The sequence below is a fragment of the Scyliorhinus canicula genome, chromosome 3, assembly GCF_902713615.1.
Source record: "Scyliorhinus canicula chromosome 3, sScyCan1.1, whole genome shotgun sequence".
Taxonomy (NCBI): Eukaryota; Metazoa; Chordata; class Chondrichthyes; order Carcharhiniformes; family Scyliorhinidae; genus Scyliorhinus; species Scyliorhinus canicula.
In genome coordinates, this window is record NC_052148.1 from 133,239,289 (window position 1) to 133,258,190 (window position 18,902).

Below are 18,902 nucleotides of genomic sequence, written 5' to 3' on the forward strand. Positions count from 1 at the left end.
AGCCAGACACCGCAGCCGTACTGCTGTTCTCTGTCATCAAAAGACTATCTCTTGATCATTTGGTGAATTCAGAAATATAAATGTTTTCAGCAGTGACTTTAACCTGATGTGCTTCCGTTAAACGTTTTGTTTTGAAGTCGTATGGATGTTAAAAGGAAAGCTTAAAGGATTACTTAGTGTTGTAGTCTTTGGGGGTTGTATTTGAATTAATGGTTGCCAAGTTGTTCACTGTATGTTTTAAAAATATTAACTTGAGTTCATAGAATAAACATTGTTTTGCTTTAAAAAATACTTTTCCATTTCTGCAATACCGCACTTGTAGAGTGGGTTGTGTGCTCTCCATACCACAATCTGGTAAAAGTTGTGCATCAGGTGAACTCCATGATACACTTTGGGGTTCTTTAAACCCTGGCCCATAACAGGGATACAAGCATCGAACTGTTTTTCAGTCAACTCTCCATTCTCCACCTAATCGGAAAACCCAATACCAGCTTTGGGAATGGAGAATCTATCCCTTTGTGGCTGTCTCTACATAGAAGACACATGTTTCATGTGGCCGGCCTGGTCTGATGGTGATCCTGCAAGACAAAAGACAAGGAGATAATCAGATACCGGCGGGAATGGGACTGGGAGTGCTGGCACATTAGCATGTCCTGAATTCCTCCTCAAATAGCCCCTCCAACGGGAAGGATTTTAGTCCTTCAGGTTTCTTCAGTACTTTTCTTTCAGCGAATATTTAATTCCTTACATGCCTCACTCTTTTCAGCACCCAGGTTCCCCTCCATTTCTGATACGCAGTCCAGGCAGGTATCACGCTTCTAGAAAGTAGATCCCATCACTGGTGGAGATGCGGACACAGGGCCAGGATTTACAGGAGGGGTTCTCAGCAACTTTCCAGCGCCTGCAGGTGCAGCTGAAAGAGTCCAGCCACCTTCTGGTGCAGGAGATGGTGCCGATAATGCATGGTACCCAGGCCAACACTGAACGGGTAGCGTCGCAGTAGAATACCTGGGACCAGATATCAGAGCCATGGGTCAAAACGTCCAAGGTTTGGGGCACACTGTGCGGCTGACAGGGAAACCCAGTTACAGGCAGACATGTACCGGTCCCACATGGACATTGCCACCATGCTCCAGAGCTTGGCCCAGTCACAAAGGGTCATGGCTGAGGGCATCATAGAAGAAATCATAGAAACCCTACAGTGCAGAAGTAGGCCATTTGGCTCACTGAGTCTGCACTGACTCTCCCAAAGAGCACCCTACCCATGTCCACTCCCCTGTCCACCCTATCCACATAACCCTGTAACCTAACCTGCACATCCCTCGACATCAAGGGGCATCGAGAGCATTGGCCGGGCACTGGCTGACCTTGGCCAGTCACAGAGGGACATGGCACAGTCCCAGAGGGACATGGCAGAGTCCCAGAGGGACATTGCATAATCCCAGAGGGGCACTGCACAGTGTCAGAGTTACATGCCTGAGGCAGTGAGGGACATGACTTACTCACTGAAGGGCATGACACAGTGCCAATGCTCCATGGTTGAGGACATTGAGACTATGGTTCAAGTGAGGGTGGGTCTCCAGGACTGGCAGCGCGGTGACGGCGGAGCCTCCAGAACTCACTCTGGCCTCACCTCCATCCCGTGGAGTAGCCCAAGGGCCATTGAGCAGTCAAAGGGAGGAGGAAGTAAGGGAGCCCAAGCTGGTGTCTCCCCCAGGCGCTGCAGAGGACGGCTGCCAAAGACATCTCAGGTCAGAGGATGAGTAATGCAGCAGGCCACCTCCATGTCTGATGTGCTATTTGGGGTCACATTTTGAAGTGGCAGTAGAGCACAAAGAAAATTACAGAACAGGCACAGCCTCTACGGCCCTCCAAGTCTGCGCCAACCATGCTGCCCATCTAACCTAAAACCTTCTACACTTCCGGAGCCCGTATCCCTCTATTCCCATCCTATTCATGTATTTGTCAAGACGTCCATTAAATCTCACTATCGTCCCGGTTTCCACCACCTCCTCTGGCAGCGAGTCCAGGTACCCACTACCCTCTGTGTAATACATGTCCCTCGCGCATCTCCTCTAAACTTTGCCCCTTGCACCATAACCGTATGTCCCCTCGTAAGATAAGAATGTTATACACCATGATTGGGACTTCCGGTGGCGGCTATGAAGGAGTAGGTCGCACATTTGGTGGCTTCCGCCCGAGTCGGACCTTTGGACCTTTTCCCACGATTTTGTACTGGACTTGATTTGGAAAATTGATGGTCGAGGCTATTATTGATTGGATTCCCACATTGGTGCATGGAGAGGAGAACTAGAAGTGCTCTCAAAGGAAGAAGCAGACAAACAGAGAAGGCTTGGGCTGAAGCTGCAGCGGGAGAAAGCATGGCGGATGACCGGAGTCCTGGACCCACCGGTCAACGGAGCAGCGGATGCAATTTATCTAGGAGGGCTTCGCCAAGCAGAAGCAGATATGCTTGGACCCGATTAAAGAGTCAATTGAGCAGCTGGAGCTTAGATTGGATGCCCAAGATCGGGCGATCCAGAAGGTAGAGAAGGCACTGGCTGAGCAGGAGGAACATCAAACTGCTGTGGAGTTGGAGGTGGGGATGCTGAGAGAACAGCATAAACAGCTCCTGGAGAAGGTGGAGGACATAGAGAATAGGTCCCGCCGGCAGAACTTGAGAATCGCTGGGCTCCCGGAGGGGTCCGAAGGAGCGGACGCTGGGGCAAACATAGCAGACATGTTCGAGAAGCTGCTGGGGGATGGGACGTTCTCCTTGGAGGTGGACAGGGCTCACAGGGCACTTGCGAGGAAGCCGCAAATGGGAGACCCCCCTGAGGGCAATGGTGGTGAGATTCCACAGGTATTTGGATAAGGAGCGTATTTTACAGTGGTCAAAACAGACACGGAGCTGTAAATGGGAGAACAGTATCCTGCGGACCTATCGGGACCTGAGTGCGGAGGTGGCCAGGAGCTGAGCAGGGTTTAACCAGATCAGGTCGATCCTTTTTAAGAAAAAGGCGAAGTTTGGACTGCTGTATCCGGCCAGTCTCTGGGTCACGTATGAGGAGCAATATTTCGAGTCGCCCGAGGAGGCGATGGACTTTGCGGAAAAAAAGGACTGGTGACGGACTGAGGACTTTGAACTTTGCTGCAACATTCACGTTTTAAAAAGTTTCTTGTGTTTCGTTTTTCGGACGTAATCTGTAATGCCTTCTGTATTGATTTGGGGCCATATGCAGAGCTGAGTGAGTTCAAGTTCACTGTGCACTGATGGGGGATGGAGGTGTGTTTGTTAGATGCTGGATCTTCTGTTTGATCTTTTTGTTTATCGTTTTTTTTCTAGGGCAATTGTGTTGGGACTGGTTTTTCATTTGAATATGTGTGTATGAGCGGGGGAGGGAACAATAGGTGGTAGAATGTCTGGCACCATGGGCGGGGGTCACCAAGTTAACCGGGCGGGCTAGCTCACGGAAGCACAGTGGGGGGTGAACAGATGTTAGGCTTATCAAAGGGGTCGATTTACATTGTGCTGTTACTGGGAGTGGGAGGGGGGGAAAATGTTCTGCTGACAAGGGAGGGACTTTTGCTGAGGGACAGAGAGGAGGTCGGGGGTGGAGGCTGCCTGGGGGCGGGCAGGTGGAGGCTTGGGGTGCGGGCTGGAGACTGGCCCAAGAAAGGTGATGGCTGATCGGCGAAGGGGGGGGGGGGGGGGGGTGATGAGCCCCCCAACGAGGCTGATCACCTGGAATGTACAAGGGCTAAATGGGCCAGTTAAGAGGACACGTGTGTTCGTGCATCTGAGAGGACTGAAGGCGGATGTGGTAACGCTACAGGAGACGCACCTTAGAGTAGCTGACCAGATCAGATTAAGGAAGGGATGGTTCGGACAGGTTTTTCACACGGGGCTGGACTCAAAGACTAGAGTGGTCGCGTTCCTGATTAATAAACGAGTGGTGTTTGAGGAGGGAAGAATAGTTATGGATGTGGGAGGCCGGTACTTTATGGTCAGTGGGAAATTGGGGGGGTGCAGGTGGTACTAGTAAATGTGTATGCACCAAATTGGGACGATGTGGAGTTTATAAAGAGGATGCTGGAGAAGATACCGGACCCAGATTCGCATACGTTGGTCATGGGAGGGGACATCAACACAGATATTGACCCTGGTTTAGAACGGTCGAACTCAAAGATGGGCAGGGTGCCAGCAATGGCAAAGGAGCTAAAGGGGTTCATGGAGCAGATGGGGGGATGGACCCATGGTGATTTGGGCAGCTGAGGGTGAAGGAGTTCTCCTTCTAGTCACACATGCATAAAGTGTACTCCCGGATCGATTTTTAAATTTTGAACAGGGCTCATCTGATGGGGGTGGTGGACACGGGTACTCGGCGATCACAATCTTAGATCATGCCCCGCACTGGGTTGACCTACAGGTTAGCAAGGACAGTAGCCAGTGCCCGCACTGGAGGCTGACGAAGAGGTGTGCGGGCTGCTGAGGAAATGTATTGAATGTGGATGCCAAACTGCTGGCCAAAATCTTGTCCTCTCGGATTGAGGACAGTGTTCCGGACATTATTGGGGAGGACCAGACGGGGTTTGTTAAGGGAAGGCAGTTGGTGGCCAATGTACGAAGGTTGTTAAATGTGATCATGATACCACCGGACGGTAGGGAGGTGGAGGTAGTGATCGCAATGGACGCAGAGAAGGCTTTTGATCCAGTAGAATGGGAATATCTGTTGGAGGTACTGGGACGGTTCGGATTTGGTCGGGGCTTTATTAACTGGGCCAGGTTGTTGTATCAGGCTCCTGTGGTGAGCGTACGGATGAATAGGACAACATCGGACTATTTTAGGCTGCATCGGAGGACGAGACAGGGATGCACCCTCTCCTCCTGTTGTTCGCATTAGCCATAGAGCCATTGGCAATTGCGCTGAGAGCCTCAAGGGACTGGAAGGAGCTGGTCTGGGCGGGGGAGGGGGGGGAGGGAATGGAACACAGAGTCTCGCTTTACGCAGACAACCTGCTCTTGTATGTATCGGACCCATTAGAGGGGATGGAAGAAATTATGAGGATTCTGGGGGAATTTGGCCGGATTTTGGGATAGAAACTAAATATGGGGAAAAGTGGAATGTTTGCGATCCAGGCAAGGGGACAGGAGAGGCGACTGGGGGAACTGCCGTTTAGAGTGGTAGGGGGAAGCTTTCGGTACCCAGGCATCCAAATGGCGCGGGAATGGGAAAGGCTGCACAAGCTAAACCTGGCCCGACGAGTAGACCAAATGAAGGACAATTTTCGGAGGTGGGACGTGCTCCCGCTGTCACTAGCTGGGAGGGTGCAGACAGTGAAAATTACGGTCCTCCCGAGATTCCTGTTTGTGTTCCAGTGCCTCCCCATCTTTATTCCGCAGTCCTTTTTTAAAGGGGTCAATAAGGTAACCACTGGATTTGTATGGGCAGGCAAGAGCCCGCGAGTAAAAAAAGGTCATGCTTGAGTGGAGCCGGGGAGAGGTCGGGCTGGCACTGCCAAACATCAGGAACTACTATTGGGCGGCGAATATAACCATGTTCAGGAAGTGGGTGGTGGGGGGAGGGGTCGGTATGGAAGCGTATGGAGGGGGCTTCATGCAAGGGCACCAGCTTGGGGGCGTTGATAACAGCGCCTCTGCCGTTCCCGCCGGCACGTTACTCCGCCAGCCCCGTGGTGGTGGCGGCCCTGAGGGTCTGGGGGCAATGGAGGAGGCACGTGGGAGCGGTGGGAGCATTGGTGTCGTCTCCAATCTGTAATAATCACCGGTTTGCCCCGGAAGGATGGTCGGGGGGGTTTCGGAGATGGCAGAGAGCAGGGATTAAGAGGATGGGGGATATATTTATAGAGGGGACCTTTTCCAGCCTGAGGGAGCTGGAGGAGCTATTTGGATTGGCGAGGGGAAACTAATTTAGGTACCTGCAGGTGCGGGACTTGCTACGCAGGCAGGTTTCAACCTTCCCGCTCCGACCACCAAGGGGGATACAGGACAGGATAGTTTCCAGGGGGGTGGGTAGGAGAAGGGAGGGTCTCTGACATTTACGAGGGACTCATGGGGTCAGAAGGGACGCAGACTGAGGAGCTGAAGCGCAAGTGGGAAGAGGAGCTTGGAGGAGAAATAGAGGACGGTCTATGGGCGGACACGGTGAGTAGAGTCAATGCGTCCACAACATGTACCAGGCTCAGCCTGATACAATTCAAGGTCGTTCACCAGGCTCACATGACAGTAACCCAGATGAGCAGGTTCTTTGGGTTAGAAGATAGGTGCGCAAAGTGTGCGGGAGGGCCAGCGAACCATGTCCACATGTTCTGGACATGCCCAAAGCTTAGGGGATTCTGGCAGGGGTTTGCAGATGTCATGTCCACGGTGTTAAAAATAAGGGTGGCACCGAGTTCAGAGGTGGCGATTTTCGAAGTGTCAGAAGATCCGGGAATCCAGGAGGAGAAAGAGGCAGACGTTCTTGTCATAATATCCACTCATGTATATCATGAGATGCAGACAGGCAGTGATTGACACTCAGGATAAACAATAAAATGAAATAAAAATCGCTTATTGTCACAAGTAGGCTTCAAATGAAGTTACTGTGAAAAGCCCCTAGTCGCCACATTCTGGCGCCTGTTTGGGGAGGCTGGTACGGGAATTGAACCGTGCTGCTGGCCTGCTTTGGTCTGCTTTAAAAGCCAGCGATTTAGCCCTCTGCTAAAGCAGCCCCTATGTGTGTTCACAATGAACACACACGACACAGAACAATCAATCACCAGACAGGACACCACCACTGTAAAGCCCACAGGGCATGAAGGCTCTCGCTCTCTAACAGGACACGGCTAGGGAGCTAGTCACAATGCACAGGCCAATGAACATCATCACCATGTGATAGAGAGCTAGTCTGGTCAAGCCAGTAGGAGGCTGTCAGTTAGGTTAATAGAGTGTCAACCCACAGCAGATGATGTACAGCAGGGGTGTCAAACTCAAATACACCGTGGGCCAAAATTAAAAAATCGGGACAAGTCGAGGGCCGGACTGGTTCAATGTTTTTTTGCAAAACTTATTGAAATGAACTTATTGAACCTGGGACTAATAAAGCTTAGGTTATTGCCTATAAAAACAACATTAAATATTAAATAAATAAAAAAATTAGTTGCATTTATTTCTTATTGCTTTATCTGGAGCTTTTCCAGAGTAATTTCTAATGAAAACATTTTTCCACAGGCCAACACTTTGTGATTCACACTATACCTGAATAAACTCGGCATCAGCCATATCATACGCCATAGGCGCTTCAATTGCTGGGGCCAGCTTTAATAGTAATTAGATATTATTAGGGCAGCACGGTGGCCTAGTGGTTAGCACAACCGCCTCACGGCGCTGAGGTCCCAGGTTCGATCCCGGCTCTGGGTCACTGTCCGTGTGGAGTTTGCACGTTCTCCCCGTGTCTGTGTGGGTTTCGCCCCCACAACCCAAAAATGTGCAGAGTAGGTGGATTGGCCACGCTAAATTGCCCCTTAATTGGAAAAAATAATTGGCTAATCTAAATTTAAAAAAAAAAGTAATTAGATATTATCTCGCGGGCCAAAGATAATTCCACCGCGGGCCGGATTTGGCCCGCGGGCCTTGAGTTTGACATATATGATGTACAGCAATCTACAGGTTCAATAAAACAGTGTTGGACCATCTCCTGTGTCGGAAGCCTGTTTCTCATTTTACTGCATCCAGTTGCAGTCGATGTTAGACCAACACAGATAACACATCATTGTACCAGAGAGCTATTAACTCGAACGAATCTACCTTAAGTGAATCTGCAATGACCTTCACGCAGCCATCCAGCGGCATTGGAAAAGATCCAACCTCGTCCGCAACTCCGGATCTCCGGCAACCTCGGCGCCAACTGGAAAGTCTTCAAACAGAAGTTCCTCCTGTATAGGCCTCTGGCCTCGAGGCAGCATCGGATGCCTGAAAGATCGCGCTGTTCCTGTCGACTGCTGGGGACCACGCCATCCACATCTATAACTCGCTCACATTTTCTGATGGCGAAGACAAGACGAAGTTCAAGACGGTTCTGCTGAAATTCGACAACCACTGCGACATTGAGATGAATGAGAGCTTTGAACGATACATCTTCCAACAGAGGCTTCAGGGTAAGGATGAACCGTTTCAGTCCTTCATGACCCATCTCCGCATCCCAGCGCAGCCATGTAATTATGACTCGACGACTGATTCCATGATCCGGGATCAGATTGTTTTCGGGGTCCAGTCCGACTCCCTACGGGAGCAGCTCCTCAAAATCAAACAGTTGACCCTCTCCGTTGCCATTGAAACGTGTGTTGTCCATGAGCATGCCAGGAATCGTTACTCACGCATCAGGGCGGCAGAAAATGCAAAGCTAATCTCCCACGAGGCAGAAAGGGTGCAGGCAGAAATGGAAGGCCTGAGCATCGAGAAGAGTGGCCATTTTGCGCGCTTTTCCCGGGTCCCTACTCATGCGTGCCACGACCGGGTGGACGACGAGGCCGAAGACCCCGATGCGCATGTGCAAAAGTTGGCGACCGCACTGCGCATGCGCGATGGCGCATGGAACGCGCTGATGTCAGCGTCATGACGTGTCCAAATTGTGGATCCGCCCATTTAAAGCGGCAATGTCCAGCCAAAGGAAGGCAATGTCTATAGTGTGGAAAGCCTGGGCATTACGCGGCCTTTCCGCCCCACCGACCAACAGCCAGCGATCCCAGCTACAGCGCAGTCCACTGCGTACAACAAGGCATGCAGGATTTGGATCCCGACAGCCCAACGGACCCCGATGCTGACTGCTTTGAGTCTCCATATCGAGTGGGCATAATCACCACGCGCGAGCTGGCCTCCACCGTGCCTGCAAACCGCCTTTCAATCCTCACCGTGGATCCTGACAACAAGTGGTGTGCTGTGCTCATGGTTAAACAGTCTCGCATCCAATTTAAATTGGACACTGGCACATCTGCAAACCTCATATCACAGTCAGACCTCGACAGCATCCGAGACCAACCTAGCATTCTTCCACCAGCCTTCCAGCTCCTTGACTACAATGGCAATGCCATAGCTGCCAGTGGATCGTGTCAGCTAGGTGTATCTCACAAGGCAATCAAAGTGACGTTATGATTCAAGATCGTCCAGCCTGACAAGGCATCCCTGCTCAGTGCTTGTGCATGCAAACTCCTAAATCTGGTGCAGCGCGTCCTTGCCATGAGCTCGACACTGGCGACTGCCTCGCCCAATGTAAATCTCCAGGCTGAGATAGACGACAATCTCACGCAATAGCACAACGTGTTTGATGGAATGGGCACGCACCCATATCGTTACAAGATATTGCTCAAACCGAATGCCACCCATCATCCATGCACCGCGCCGGGTGCCGGCTCCTCTCAAGGATCATCTGAAAATGCAGCTACGAGAGCTCCAAGACCAGGGTATCATCTCAAAGGTCACGGAACCAACAGACTGGGTCAGCTCCATGGTCTGCGTCAAAAAGCCCTCTGGTGAACTCCGCATTTTCATTGACCCCAAAGACCTGAATCGCAACATCATGCGCGAGCACTACCCGATCCCAAAGCTTGAAGAGTTAACCTGTGAGATGGCTAATGCCAAATTCTTTACCAAGCTGGACGCCTCCCGTGGGTTCTGGCAGATACAGCTGGACGAGTCCAGTCGGAAGCTGTGCACGTTTAACACTCCGTTCAGCAGGTATTGTTTCAACCGCATGCCTTTTGTCATCATATCAGCTTCCGAAGTATTTCATCGCATAACAGAGCAAATGATGGAGGGCATCAAGGTAGTGCGAGTATATGTGGACGACGTGATCATCTGGTCCACGACGCCCGAGGATCACATTGCACTCCTCAAACAAGTTTTCCAGAGGATACATGAAAACGGCCTCCAGCTCAACTGGGCCAAATGGCAAGTTTCTGGGTGACCACATTTCACAGCAGGGTGTGCAACTGATACTGACAAGGTGCTGGCAATCATTGCGGCGGTGCTCCTCCAGCGAGACGACTCCTCGTCCTTGGCTCCAGTGGCATACGCCTCCAGGGCCATGACTCCGACCGAACAACGATATGTCCAGATCGAAAAGGAGTGCTTGGGTCTCCTCACAGGAACAGTCAAGTTTCATGACTACGTCCAGCGAACCACGCCCATATGTTCTGGGCATGCCCAGCACTGGAAGAATTCTGGAAGGGGTGGCGGGGATGGTGTCGAGGGTGGTGGTATCCAGGGTCAAACCAGGGTGGGGACTTGCAATTTTTGGAGTTGCGGTAGAGCCGGGAGTGCAGGAGGCGAAAGAGGCCGGTGTCCTGGCCTTTGCGTCCCTAGTACGAAGGATTCTGCTACAGTGGAAGGATGCGAGGCCCCCAAGTGTGGAGACCTGGATCAGTGACATGGCGGGATTTATAAAATTCGAAAGGGTCAAATTTGCCCTTAGAGGATCAATACAAGGGTTCTATAAACGATGGCAGCCTTTTCTGGACTTCCTGGCTCAGGGATAGGTATCTTGGTCAATAGCAGCAGCAACTCGGGCGGGGGGGGGGGGGGGGGGGGGGGGGGGGTGTTCCTTATTGTAGTTTCTATTCTGTAACTTTATATTGTGTTAATTTGCGTTGTTGTTAAAATGCTGTGTTCATGCAGGTGGGGCGAATGTGTATGATTGCTAATATTATTGTTATTTTTGGTATTTTACTATGGTGCGTTATTGTTGTATAAATTCAACATTTTTTCAATAAAAATTATTTTTAAAAAAAAGTTTCATGACTACGTATACGGCCTGCCAAAGTTCACGGTGGAAACAGACCACAGGCCTTTAGTCCACATAATCCAAAAGGATTTAAATGACATAACACCTCGGCTGCAGCGAATTATTCTTTGTGCTGCAGAAGGTGCAGCGATCCAGGGACCAGCAAAAGATCATGTATGATGCTCATGCCACGGATCTGCTTGCGCTGGCTCCAGACGATGTTGTTCGCGTTCAGCTGCCTGTTGGAGGTTGGTCAGCCCCAGCTGTTGTCGTCAGACAGGCTGCTCCCAGGTCTTTTGTTGTCCAAATGGCTGATGGCTCCATTTTACAGCGCAACAGGAGGGCGCTGCGTAAAGTTCCCTGCCCATCACCCGACCGCATTTCCCCGCATGTCATCATGCCTCCTCCGGACGTCTTGCACCACGAGGCCACCGATCTGGCAGCGATCCCACCTGTCCACAAGGCCACCGAGATGGCACCCATCCCGCCTGTCCAGGTGCCGGCGTCCCCCCCTCCACCTCTGTGGCGATTGACTTGAATTTGTCGCCCACCACAAAGATTGAATCTATAAACTTGAATTTTGTAAATTTTGTTCAGTTTGCTCTGTATCTGCACGATAGACACCTTCCCATGTACATATGTTCATTCATTCCCCACTTGTACATAGTTATGCATGTACATCGAGCCACATTCCAAAATTTATTTTAAAAGGGGGAGATGTCATAATATTCACTCGTGTATATTATGAGATGCAGACAGCAGTGATTGACACACAGGATAACCAATGAACACACACGACACAGAACAACCAATCACCAGACAGGACACGACCACTATAAAGCCCACAGGGCATTAAGGCTCTCGCTCTCTAACAGGACACGCCCAGGGAGATAGTTGCAATGCACAGGCCAATGAACATCATCACCATATGATAGAGAGCTAGTCTGGTCAAGCCAGTAGGAGGCTGTCAGTTAGGTTAATAGAGTGTCACCCCACAGCAGATAATGTACAGCAATCAACAGGTTCAATTAAACAGTGTTGCACCATCCCCTGTGTCGGAAGGCTGTTTCTCGTTTTACTGCATCCAGTTGCAGTCGATAGAACATAGAAAAATACAGCACAGAACAGTCCCTTCGGCCCACAATGTTGTGCCGAACCTTTGTCCTAGATTAATCATAGATTATCATAGAATTTACAGTGCAGAAGGAGGCCACCCGGCCCATCGAGTCTGCACCGACTCCCGGAAAGAGCACCCTACCCAAGGTCAACACCTCCACCCTATCCCCATAACCCAGTAACCCCACCCAACACTAAGGGCAATTTTGGACACTAAGGGCAATTTATCATGGCCAATCCACCTCACCTGCACATCTTTGGACTTTGGGAGGAAACTGGAGCACCCGGAGGAAACCCACGCACACACGGGGAGGATGTGCAGACTCCGCACAGACAGTGACCCAAGCCGGGAATCGAACCTGGGACCCTGGAGCTGTGAAGCAATTGTGCTATCCACAATGCTACCGTGCTGCCCTTAAGAACAAATTAATCTACACTCCATTAATCTACCATAATCCATGTACCTATCCAATAGCCGCTTGAAGGTCCCTAATGTTTCCGACTCAACTACTTCCACAGGCAGTGCATTCCATGCCCCCACTACTCTCTGGGTAAAGAACCTACCTCTGACATCCCCCCTATATCTTCCACCATTCACCTTAAATTTCTGTCCCATTGTAATGGTTTGTTCCACCCGGGTAAAAAGTCTCTGACTGTCTACTCTATCTGTTCCCCTGATCATCTTATAAATCGATGTTAGACCAACACAGATAACACATCAGTTCTGGCCTTTGCTTCCCTGGTAGCCCGGAGACGGATACTATTAGCTTGGAGGGACTCAAAGCCCCCAAAGTCGGAGACCTGGCTAACTGACATGGCTAGCTTTCTCTGTCTGGAGAAAATCAAATTCGCCTTGAGAGGGTCAATGTTAGGGTTCGCCCGGAGGTGGCAGCCGTTTGTCGACTTCTTTGCAGAAAATTAACCGTCAGCAGAAAGGTGGGCGGGCGGGGGGTTAGCTTAGTTTAGAGTAGGGGGTTAGTAAAGGTGGGACCTGCAAGAAAAGAAGATGGCTTTTGCACTATGTTTATAAATTCATGTATATTGTTTATTTTGTTGTTGTTATAAAACCATAAATACCTCAATAAAATGTTTATTAAAAAAAAAGAAAGCTATACACCAGATAATTTGGCATGGCTGCAGCACATAGGTTACAGTTCGGGGTCAGGACACATCAATGTATAAAGTCACGATTAAACATCTTTTCACCAACATTCTGATCTGCCTCAATCTGTTTGAAGGGCATTAGGGATGGGCTCGACTGGACATAGTGTGTTTGTGGGGTTTTGGGAGGTTGGTGGTGGGGGCATGGGTGTTGGAGGATGGCACAGGGCTAGGCCCCCAGAATACTTGAATGTTCCACCTGGTTTCACCCTCAGAGTGTCAGGGGATGGGGCCAGAGGTCTGAGGCCGCCTCCCCGCTCCACCCAACAACCCCCCAAAGGACATATGGGCCCATGAGATGTAATGCCAGCACACATACACCGATCACTGGGCGGACAGTGGAATGTGATCGTGGAGGCAGGGGTCAGACTTTGTCAAACGATGAGGAACACCAGAGTGAAGGGAGGAGGGAAGGGAAGTTGCAGTGAAGAGAGGAGGGACAGGGGAGGTGTAATGAAGGGAGGAGAGTCAGGAAGGTGTAGTGAAGAGAGGCGGGATTGATCAGGTTGTGAGTGGCTATGGGGATGGGGGCACCAGTTGAGTGGGGGCGGGATGGAGAGGTGGAACAGGGCGGTGGAGCTGCCATTGGCTAGGCCTCTTAGCTGGAAAATGGGGGGATGATGAGGTTGTCCCATGTGTGGTGGTCCTGGAGCACAATCTGAGCGGCCAGCCCTGCCAGCCCAGGGTCCATGCCCGGTTCTTCCTGGCCATCCTCCTCAACCTCCTCATCAGATGAGGCCTGACCTTCTTCCTCCTCTTCTAGCATGTACCCCCTCTGCTGTGCGATGTTGTGCAGGATGCAGTAGGCCAGCATGATGTTAGAGACTCTCCTGGGGCTATATTGGAGCGCCCCACCGCAGCGGTCTAGACATTGGACCCACATCTGGAGGACGCTATTGCACCACTAAATAACGCTCCTTGTTGCTGCATGGGCGTCGTTATAATGGGTCCCTGGGTTGATCTGGGGTCTCCAGACAGGCACCATTAGCCAAGACCTCAGCGGGTAGCCCTTGTCGCCCAAGAGCCAATTCCTCACCCAAGGGAGCACCTCAAAGATGCCGGGAACTGACATGTTCGCCAGGATGTATGCGTTGTGCACGCTGCCTGGGTATCGGGAACAGATGTGCATGATATGCAGCTGGTGGTGACACACTGACTGCACATTCAGGAAGTGGAACCCTTTCCTGATGAGTTGGTGCATGTGGGGGGACATGTGTGCCATCGATCACCTCCTGGACCTGGGGCATTTCAGCGATGGCAGCAAATCCTGCTGCCCAGGCATCCTTGTGTACCTGGTCCAGACTGAAGTTTATATAGTCTGCTGCCCATGTGCTGCCTGCCTGCCAATGTCCCCGCCCGGCCCCTGGAAAGACCCAGAGGCATAAAAGCTGAGGGCGGTTATTACCTTAACAGCCACCAGTAGCGGATATCCTCCTGCATACCCCCGCTGTGCGCAGGTGTGGCACCATCTGGCACAGGTGGTCCACGGTCTCCCTAGTTAGCCGTCGTCTTCGGTGACATGCGCAGTCTGGCAACTCCTCAAAGGAAGATGCCTCCTGTGAACCTCCTCCTCGGACTCTTGGACAGCCAGCACGCTAGCCTCACAGGCTGGCCCCTGCTCTTCTGGGGCAGGCTCCTTTTGTGCAGGCCCTCCCCGAGCAGGCCCTGTGCCTCCAGCCTTTGTGCTTCCGTAAAGGCAGCTGCAGCCAGGTAGATAGCGAGCCTTGCTGGCTGTACTCTGAAATTCATTCTCTGCAAGGTAGGAAAAGAGGAGGCATGTTAGCAAGGTGAGCATTCCTTTTCCCATCCAAATCCAACAGGCTACATGGTGACCCTGAGTTCCACCAGCTCCACTCTCCACCCTCATGCCTCAGCCGTTCCCCCTGATACGTTGCCTTACACTCTACCGGGCCTGTGATGTGGTCAGCCTTTATCCTGCAGTGCTGAGAATTGGCAGGGTTGAGAGATTCATCTGAGTGGGGGTGTGACTGGGAAACAGGGCATATCCAATGAAAATATTCTAGAAGGGGGGTTGCTTCCTTCTCCTATTTGCTTTGATCACAATTAAAAGTGCTTGAAATCTAAGCCAGTCAGTGTATCGCAATGCAAACAGGGATTTTAACAGACGCCTCTCATTTCTGGTATTATCAAATTTCTGTTTCAAACTGTTTGGTCACAAGCAATAAACTTTATTCTGATTGGTTAATGCAAGTTTACTGTAAACTTTAATTCAATTTGACTCAGCGATTAACCCTTTTCCAGGTAGGTCTTATGAAGCTGAGGGTAGAGACAATTTTGTCCCACGTTTTAATTTCCTTGTATGTGATTATGTGATGGGGGTGGCGGGTGTCAAAGCCAAGAAAAGTATAATCTGTTCTTATGCTAGTTCATTTTTCTTTCCCTAGTGATTCTTAAACACTTGACAGAAAAGGGGGAGAAAAATATCTGGCACCTGTTCCTGAATGAGTCACAACCAGTATGATGCTATGAACACATCAGAAAGGTCATGGGTCTCTCTGAGCGACGTACCTGCCAGATTTAATCCAAACCTTGTTTTGTCCCAGGTAAGTGAGCTCAGCCTTTCTCTGGTGGAATTTTGTGTCGGTCAAGTTAAGGTAACATGTCACCTTGTTCCTTTAATAATTTACCTGAAGCGAGTTCTGAAAGTAGTCAAGGTAAGGCGTATTTAAGTTTTGTATATGTTTAAATTATCTAGAAATCACAAAGCCGATTGGAACTGGATGGCTTTCTTGAAGTTTTCTTTGTGTGGCTGTGCTGGCAGGTGCATTTTGTATTTTGAATTGTGGAAAAGTCAGCCTGTGTTCTCTCCACCCCCCCCCCCCCCCCCCCCCCCCCCACCCCCAAAGAACATTGTAACTCTCAGTTTCTGTTATGATGACAGGCTGTCAGTGCCTTTCTAGGCCACCATGTTTAACAAGTTTCTTAATGCCCACAACTTCTTGTTCAATACACCCTTTTTAATCATTGCACTCTTGAGAAAAGGTAGGTATCTGTGCTCCTACCTCAGCTGGAATGTTAGGCTGGCCTTAAGCCAATGAGGGCTCAGTGAACAGGATAAAATTACAATTTAGATTTACGGGAAGTTGCCAGTGTTGCAGCAAAATTCTGGTTTGGTGACTTTAGGGGCAGGGCATTCATTATGAGACAAAAACCTAACTTGTTTGAAGAGAAAAGGAACCAGAAGAAGGAAAGAGAGAGAGAGACTAAACAAATTGTGAGTTAAACCCTCACAATCTTAGTTTGGGCTACAATAAGCTGAACAGCCACAAGTGGGCTGAAAGCAAACTTTAGGAGAATAATGCCTCACACTCTGAGACTGGCTCGGAATTTTTCCTCCTCGGAGCGCTGCAGTTTCTGAGCTGCTATTTAGCCCCCTTGGAATGCGCAGCTTAGGTCAGCGAGAGTCAGGTATTTTAGATTAACTGGGTCTAATTGCAAGCTTCCCGAAATTTCATTATACTTCTGGTGCTCTCGAAGTGTTGTTTAAAAAAACACACACACACAAGGAAGGCAGATTTTGCCGCCGTAAATAGCATTGGAGGGAGTTGCTGGGCACTCCTTGCCGAGTTAACCTTGATTAAAAAAGATGTGGGTTGTATGCTGCCAAACCCTTTGCACTTCTCACTAAGTGGCAATGAAGAAGCAGACAATTGGCGTCTGAGGTCCTGAATCTAAAAAGAGGTAGGTCAAGGTTCTTGGCTATTTGTTCTCTTTAATTTTTCTCTTACGAACCAATGTCTGGTGTCATGTTTTGCAAGTAAATTCTCACAAGTATTCACTTTTGAAAATTACTGCTGGAGAGTTGTGCGTTTAGAATTTAACATCAAAAGCCACGTAAACTGAAAAACTATTTGCAAAATTGATCATTGCTTCGAAAGTAATTTTCCATTGCTTTCCATATGTTAAACTATATAAGAGCTAGGAAACGATTGCTATGTCACCAAACTGACAAAATATTGATCTGTTACATGAAAGCATTGTGAGGGCTGCAGGTGCCGGGTAAAGCAGAGAAAAGGTTGTGACTGTAGAGGCTGGATTAGCGATTAAAGTAAAAATCAGGTTATACAGCTGAGAGTTTTTAGACCTCTAGTGATATTAATCGTGGTTCTACATTTAATCATGAAATCCAGTGAACAACCTAGAAATTGAATACCCAGGTAAAAAGCAATCTGGGGGTAAAGGTAAGCTTCAACAACTAGAGCAATTAGCAAGTAAATGCGCAAGATTACCCTAGATGTCAACGTATAAGTCGACCTTCGAAGCCTCAAAAGATCTCTCCAAAAACAGGGTTTGACATACGCCAAGAATTCAAAGTCAACCATGGGTGTGGGTGATCGGCATCTTTGTTGTTCACCATGCAGGGTCCTCTCTGTGTGGGCATGTTTTAAATTCCCGCGTATCTTCACAACACAGCCTTTATCATCTGCTTGACCCCTTGCGCCCAGTTATAAGGTACTAGTAAGTAAAACATCTAATTGTAGGCTGTAAAATTGAGGCTTACAACTAATGTGGGCATAATGTGCCTTGGCTAAAAAGGGGGTTGTTGTACATGCCAAGTATATGTGAAGACCATCATTGGAGTCAAAAACATTGGGTTGTCTTACACGCTGGGTCAACTTATCCGCCAGAACCTATGGTGCAGAAGGGCACACATAGACATTCTTGCCATTATATGGTTTATCACAAGAACTTAAAAGGTATTTCAGAGATGTTTAGATCTGGAGTGGAGGTTAAAGCATTGCTTTTCTTCATATTCTATGTAAACAAAATAAAAATGTGCATGACTTAGGCAATAATTTCTAGGCCTCTTTGAAGAACAAATGTTTTCTCCTGCGCCCTCCATTAGCTTGATTTTAGTTGACTAATAACAACTTATGTGAGATAGCAAAAAATATAGATATTGAAAATATGAAATAAAACAGAAAATGCTGGCAAAAATGATTAAAACATGAAAGAGTAGAAAAGAGCTCTTGCCTGAAATGCTGATGCTTCAGGTGGGACCCTTCTCAGAACCAGCAGCAACGTTTTAAAGAAATTATGAATCCTGTTCATTTTCCGCTTTCTCAATTTAAACACTTTTGTTTCCCATTTTGATTACACAACAAGTGTACTCTGACATGTACATTTTGTTTAAGACCTTTGGCTTTTTCCACTGGTAGCCACTTAAAGAATTTCATCAAAATTCAGCAATGACATTGTCATGTCAGGTGCCACTGGTATTTGAACTCAAGTCCACGACAAGAGGTTCAACCTGAATGGCCAATCGATTTGGCAAGACTCCACACTCCAAAGACTCCTCGTATCACATTCCGAAAAATGGGATAAGTTGTGTTTGGTTGAAAATAGTGGCCATTAATGAAATTGAGGCAACGGATAAAATTAAATTGTGAAATTCTTGAGAAAACAATTTCATTAGTGGTGATAAATTCCTAAGTCACAACACATCCAAAATAATGGCCCTTGGTTGGAAGGGGGCACTTCCTTCATGGGGATGGGGCCGGATGGTTGCGTACCTGCTTTCCCTGGTCTTCGAGAAGTTCTGAACCTTGTGGAACTGACAGTTTTCACTGCCAGGTTTACCGACATTGAAAAACTTATGCGGCAAGGATGAATTTTAAAACTTGCTTGCGATTGCATTTAAATACGTATTGCAGCTAAACAGCTAAAGATGCTCAGAGGCCCTGAGCTGGATTCTCCATTTCAGTGGCTGAGTGCTGCCCTTTACGGCTCCAAAATTGGCGCTGAACCCTCACCGATTCCGGGACCGGTGAGGGGCTAGCAGCGGCGCTGGGTAAAATCCCCGACTCCCGCGGCAAAAACGGCCTG

The 18,902-nt window shown here is 49.2% G+C and overlaps 1 protein-coding gene across 7 annotated transcripts in view; it reads left to right on the top strand.

The window, feature by feature from the left end:
- The window catches only part of rbm47 (RNA binding motif protein 47), a 273,757-nt gene that overhangs the window by 45,515 nt on the left and 209,340 nt on the right, over window positions 1-18,902 (top strand). For 5 of the 7 annotated variants that reach the window (XM_038791353.1, XM_038791355.1, XM_038791357.1 and 2 more), the window contains one exon: window positions 15,461-15,619. The gene's annotated coding sequence lies outside the window, so the exon portion shown is untranslated. Of the gene's footprint in view, window positions 1-15,460; window positions 15,620-15,706; window positions 15,731-16,230; window positions 16,758-18,902 lie in introns of those variants that run through there. The other 2 variants (XM_038791363.1, XM_038791358.1) reach the window with 2 other exon arrangements.